Genomic DNA, 6847 nt, shown 5'->3' with positions numbered 1-6847 from the left:
TGGCGAGACCACTAGGACCCTAAGAGAACAATACGCGAACATTTGTGCTGTATCAAAAAGGGCAACCTAGACACACATCTATATAATCATTTTCGTGTTGCACATAAGAATAATAACATTTTGGGGTATTTTAAAGATCACGCCAGATTGGAGAGGTAGGAACTTTGAACCAAAACTTTTAAGAAAAGAAGCAGAGTTACTCTACAATATGCAGACTCTACATCCCCTAGGTTTAAACTCGGAACTAGGTGTATGCCCCTTTCTTTTCACTTAAGGCTAATAAGGTTAAAAATAATGGTCGGTTTGTCTGTGCTCCAATCTTAAATTTTTTAAAAAATGTAAAAGAAAAAAAATTATGTTTGGATTTTTGTCTGTGCTCCAATTTTCAAGTTTTTAAAAAAATAAAATAAAAAAAAATTAGATATATTTTAGGTATATGATTCCCCTTTGTAGTAATGTTGTATTAACAACGTTTTACATTTTAAGTTACTTCCAGCAGTGTGTACACAATATTAAAGAAACATGAGACCCACATTTTTTCTTTCATGATTTAGACAGAGCATGCAATATTAAACAGCTTCCTAATTTACTTATATTATCTAATTTCCTTCATTCTCTTGATATTCTTTGCTGAAAAGCACATCTAGATATGCTCAGTAGCTGCTGATTGGTAGCTGCACTTAGATGCCTTGTGTGATTGGCTCACCCATGTGCATTGCTATTTCTTCAACATAAACACAAACGGTATATCCAAACGGTATATCAGCACTAATCAACTAAAAAATCCTTTCCATTGTGTATCTATTTGAAACGAAATAAAAAATAAAACAATCAAATAAAAACATAATTTATGTAAGAACTTACCTGATAAATTCATTTCTTTCATATTAGCAAGAGTCCATGAGCTAGTGACGTATGGGATATACATTCCTACCAGTAGGGGCAAAGTTTCCCAAACCTCAAAATGCCTATAAATACACCCCTCACCACACCCACAAATCAGTTTAACGAATAGCCAAGAAGTGGGGTGATAAGAAAAAAGTGTGAAAGCATAAAAATAAGGAATTGGAATAATTGTGCTTTATACAAAAAAAATCATAACCACCACAAAAAAAGGGTGGGCCTCATGGACTCTTGCTAATATGAAAGAAATGAATTTATCAGGTAAGTTCTTACATAAATTATGTTTTCTTTCATGTAATTAGCAAGAGTCCATGAGCTAGTGACGTATGGGATAATAAATACCCAAGATGTGGAACTTCCACGCAAGAGTCACTAGAGAAGGAGGGATAAAATAAAGACAGCCAATTTCGCTGAAATAATAATCCACACCCCAAAATAAAGTTTTAATCTTATATAATGAAAAAAACTGAAATTATAAGCAGAAGAATCAAACTGAAACAGCTGCCTGAAGTACTTTTCTACCAAAAACTGCTTCAGAAGAAGAAAACACATCAAAATGGTAGAATTTAGTAAAAGTATGCAAAGAAGACCAAGTTGCTGCTTTGCAAATCTGATCAACCGAAGCTTCATTCCTAAACGCCCAGGAAGTAGAAACTGACCTAGTAGAATGAGCTGTAAATCCTTTGAGGCGGAGTTTTACCCGACTCGACATAAGCATGATGAATCAAAGATTTTAACCAAGACGCCAAAGAAATGGCAGAGGCCTTCTGACCTTTCCTGGAACCGGAAAAGATAACAAATAGACTAGAAGTCTTTCGGAAATCTTTAGTAGCTTCAACATAATATTTCAAAGCTCTAACTACATCCAAAGAATGTAATGATCTTTCCTTAGAATTCTTAGGATTAGGACACAATGAAGGAACCACAATTTCTCTACTAATGTTGTTAGAATTCACAACTTTAGGTAAAAATTTAAATGAAGTCCGCAATACCGCCTTATCCTGATGAAAAATCAGAAAAGGAGATTCAAAAGAAAGAGCAGATAACTCTGAAACTCTTCTAGCAGAAGAGATGGCCAAAAGGAACAACACTTTCCAAGAAAGTAATTTAATATCCAAAGAATGCATAGGTTCAAACGGAGGAGCTTGTAAAGCCCCCAGAACCAAATTCAAACTCCAAGGAGGAGAGATTGACTTAATGACAGGTTTTATACGAACCAAAGCCTGTACAAAACAATGAATATCAGGAAGATTAGCAATCTTTCTGTGAAACAGCACAGAAAGAGCAGAAATTTGTCCTTTCAAAGAACTTGCAGACAAACCTTTATCCAGAACATCCTGAAGAAATTGTAAAATTCTAGGAATTCTAAAAGAATGCCAGGAAAATTGATGAGAAGAGCACCAAGAAATGTAAGTCTTCCAGACTCGATAATATATCTTCCTAGACACAGATTTTCGAGCCTGTAACATAGTATTAATTACAGAGTCAGAGAAACCTCTATGACTGAGAATCAAGCGTTCAATCTCCATACCTTCAAATTTAATGATTTGAGATCCTGATGGAAAAAAGGACCTTGAGATAGAAGGTCTGGTCTTAATGGAAGAGTCCAAGGTTGGTAAGTAGCCATCCGGACAAGATCCGCATACCAAAACCTGTGAGGCCATGCTGGAGCCACCAGCAGAACAAACGAACGCTCTTTTAGAAACTTGGAGATCACTCTTGGAAGAAGAACTAGAGGCGGAAAGATATAGGCAGGATGATACTTCCAAGGAAGTGACAATGCATCCACTGCCTCCGCCTGAGGATCCCTGGATCTGGACAGATACCTGGGAAGTTTCTTGTTTAGATGAGAGGCCATCAGATCTATTTCTGGAAGACCCCAGATTTGAATAATCTGAAGAAATACCTCTGGGTGAAGAGACCATTCACCCCGATGTAACGTCTGGCGACTGAGATAATCCGCTTCCCAATTGTCTATACCTGGGATGTGAACCGCAGAAATTAGACAGGAGCTGGATTCCGCCCATACAAGTATCCGAGATACTTCTTTCATAGCCAGAGGACTGTGAGTCCCCCCTTGATGATTGACATATGCCATGGTTGTGACATTGTCCGTCTGAAAACAAATGAACGATTCTCTCTTCAGAAGAGGCCACGACTGAAGAGCTCTGAAAATCGCACGGAGTTCCAAAATATTGATTGGTAATCTCGCCTCCTGAGATTCCCAAACCCCCTGCGCTGTCAGAGACCCCCATACAGCTCTCCAACCTAAAAGACTCGCATCTGTTGAGATCACAGTCCAGGTTGGAAGAACAAAAGAAGCCCCTTGAACAAAACGATGGTGATCTGTCCACCACGTTAGAGAGTGTCGTACAATCGGATTTAAAGATATTAACTGTGATATCTTTGTATAATCCCTGCACCACTGGTTCAGCATACAAAGCTGAAGAGGTCGCATGTGAAAACGAGCAAAGGGGATCGCGTCCGATGCAGCAGTCATAAGACCTAGAATTTCCATGCATAAGGCTACCGAAGTGAATGATTGAGACTGAAGGTTTTGACAAGCTGAAACCAATTTCAGACGTCTCTTGTCCGTCAGAGACAAAGTCATGGACACTGAATCTATTTGGAAACCTAAAAAGGTTACCCTTGTCTGAGGAATCAATGAACTCTTTGGTAAATTGATCCTCCAACCATGTTCTTGAAGAAATGACACAAGTCGATTTGTATGAAATTCTGCTAAATGTGAAGACTGAGCAAGTACCAAGATATCGTCCAAATAAGGAAACACCACAGTACCCTGCTCTCTGATTACAGATAGAAGGGCACCGAGCACCTTTGAAAAAATCCTTGGAGCTGTTGCTAGGCCGAACGGCAGAGCCACAAACTGGTAATGCTTGTCTAGAAAAGAGAATCTCAGAAACTGAAAGTGATCAGGATGAATCGGAATATGCAGATATGCATCCTGTAAATCTATTGTGGACATATAATGCCCTTGCTGAACAAAAGGCAGAATAGTCCTTATAGTTACCATTTTGAATGTTGGTATCCTTACATAACGATTCAATATTTTTAAATCCAGAACTGGTCTAAAGGAATTCTCCTTCTTTGGTACAATGAATAGATTGGAGTAAAACCCCTGACCCTGTTCCAGAACTGGAACTGGCACAATTACTCCAGCCAACTCTAGATCTGAAACACATTTCAGAAATGCTTGAGCCTTCACTGGGTTTATTGGAATGCGAGAAAGAAAAAATCTTCTTGCAGGAGGCCTTACCTTGAAACCTATTCTGTACCCTTGTGAAACAATGTTCTGAATCCAAAGACTGTGAATCGAATTGATCTAAATTTCTTTGAAAAATCGTAATCTGCCCCCTACCAGCTGTGCTGGAATGAGGGCCGCACCTTCATGTGGACTTGGGAGCTGGCTTTGGCTTTCTGAAAGGCTTGGATTTATTCCAGACTGGAGATGGTTTCCAAACAGAAACCGTTCCTTTAGGGGAAGGATCAGGCTTCTGTTCCTTATTCTGACGAAAGGAACGAAAACGATTAGCAGCCCTATATTTACCTTTAGATTTTTTATCCTGAGGTAAAAAAGTTCCTTTCCCCCCAGTAACAGTTGAAATAATAGAATCCAACTGAGAACCAAACAATTTATTACCTTGGAAAGAAAGGGAAAGCAAAGTTGACTTAGAAGACATATCTGCATTCCAAGTTTTAAGCCATAAAGCTCTTCTAGCTAAAATAGCTAAAGACATATACCTGACATCAACTCTAATGATATTAAAGATGGCATCACAAATAAAGTTATTAGCATGTTGAAGAAGTTTAACAATGCTATGAGTATTATGATCTGACACTTGTTGTGCCAAAGCCTCCAACCAAAAAGTGGATGCTGCCGCAACATCAGCCAAAAAAATAGCAGGCCTAAGAAGATTACCTGAACATAAATAAGCTTTCCTTAGAAAGGATTCAATCTTCCTATCTAAAGGATCCTTAAAGGAAGTACTATCTGCAGTAGGAATAGTAGTACGTTTAGCGAGAGTAGAGATAGCCCCATCAACTTTAGGGATTTTGTCCCAAAACTCTAATCTGTCAGATGGCACAGGATACAATTTCTTAAACCTTTTAGAAGGAGTAAATTAATTACCCAGATTATTCCATTCCCTAGAAATTACTTCAGAAATAGCATCAGGGACAGGAAAAACTTCCGGAATAACTGTAGGAGGTTTAAAAACCGAATTTAAACGCTTAGTGGATTTAGTATCAAGAGGACTAGATTCCTCCATCTCTAATGCGATTAAAACTTCTTTAAGTAAAGAACGAATAAATTCCATTTTAAATAAATATGAAGATTTATCAGTGTCAATATCTGAGACAGAATCCTCTGAACCAGAAAAATCATCATCAGAAACAGACAAATCAGAATGATGATGTTCATTTAAAAATTCATCTGAAAAATGTGAAGTTTTAAAAGACCTTTTACGTTTACTGGAAGGAGGAATAACAGACATAGCCTTCCTAATAGATTTAGAAACAAAATATCTTATATTAACAGGAACATCCTGAGTATTAGATGTTGATGGAACAGCAACAGGTAATGGAATATTACTAATGGAAATACTATCTGCATTAGCAAGCTTATCATGACATTCATCACAAACTACAGCCGGAGGGACAGTTACCACAAGTTTACAGCAAATACACTTAACTTTGGTAGAACCAGCATCAGGCAGCGTTTTTCCAGAAGTAGCTTCTGATCCAGGGTCAATCTGAGACATCTTGCAATATGTAAGAGAAAAAACAACATATAAAGCAAAATCTATCAAATTCCTTAAAAGACAGTTTCAGGAATGGGAAAAAATGCCAATAAACAAGCCTCTAGCAACCAGAAGCAAATGAAAAATGAGACTTAAATAATGTGAGAAAAGGTGGAGACAATAATGACGCCCACATTTTTTAGCACCAAAAAAGACGCCCACATTATTGGCGCCTAAATGCTTTTGGCGCCAAGAATGACGCCACATCCGGTGACACCGACATTTTTGGCGCAAAACATCAAAAAATGACGTAAACACGAACAACTTCCGGAGACAAGTATGACGCCGGAAATGACAAAGAAATTTTTTGCGCCAAAAAAGTCCGCGCCAAGAATGACGCAATAAAATGAAGCATTTTCAGCCCCCGCAAGCCTAACAGCCCACAGGGAAAAAAGTCAATTTTAAGGTAAGAAAAAATGTTTTATTCATATGCATTATCCCAAATAATGAAACTGACTGTCTGAAATAAGGAATATTGTTCATAATGAAACAAGGCAAATAAATGTTTAAACACATATATTTAGAACTTTATATAAAAGTGCCCAACCATAGCTTAGAGTGTCACAAAAAATAAGACTTACTTACCCCAGGACACTCATCTACATGTAGTAGAAAGCCAAACCAGTACTGAAACAAGAATCAGTAGAGGTAATGGTATATAAGAGTATATCGTCGATCTGAAAAGGGAGGTAAGAGATGAATCTCTACGACCGATAACAGAGAACCTATGAAATAGATCCCGTAGAAGGAGACCATTGAATTCAAATAGGCAATACTCTCTTCACATCCCTCTGACATTCACTGCACACTGAGAGGAAAACCGGGCTCCAGCCTGCTGCGAAGCGCATATCAACGTAGAATCTTGCACAAACTTACTTCACCACCTCCACGGGAGGCAAAGTTTGTAAAACTGATTTGTGGGTGTGGTGAGGGGTGTATTTATAGGCATTTTGAGGTTTGGGAAACTTTGCCCCTCCTGGTAGGAATGTATATCCCATACGTCACTAGCTCATGGACTCTTGCTAATTACATGAAAGAAATAAAATATTCACTATCACACACTCAAATACATAGAATACATGAAGAAACAAAATAAACAACAATAATAATAATGCAGATAATAA

This window comes from Bombina bombina, chromosome 4 (assembly GCF_027579735.1).
Source record: "Bombina bombina isolate aBomBom1 chromosome 4, aBomBom1.pri, whole genome shotgun sequence".
Lineage (NCBI taxonomy): Eukaryota > Metazoa > Chordata > Amphibia > Anura > Bombinatoridae > Bombina > Bombina bombina.
Note: the sequence above shows the minus strand (reverse complement) of the source record.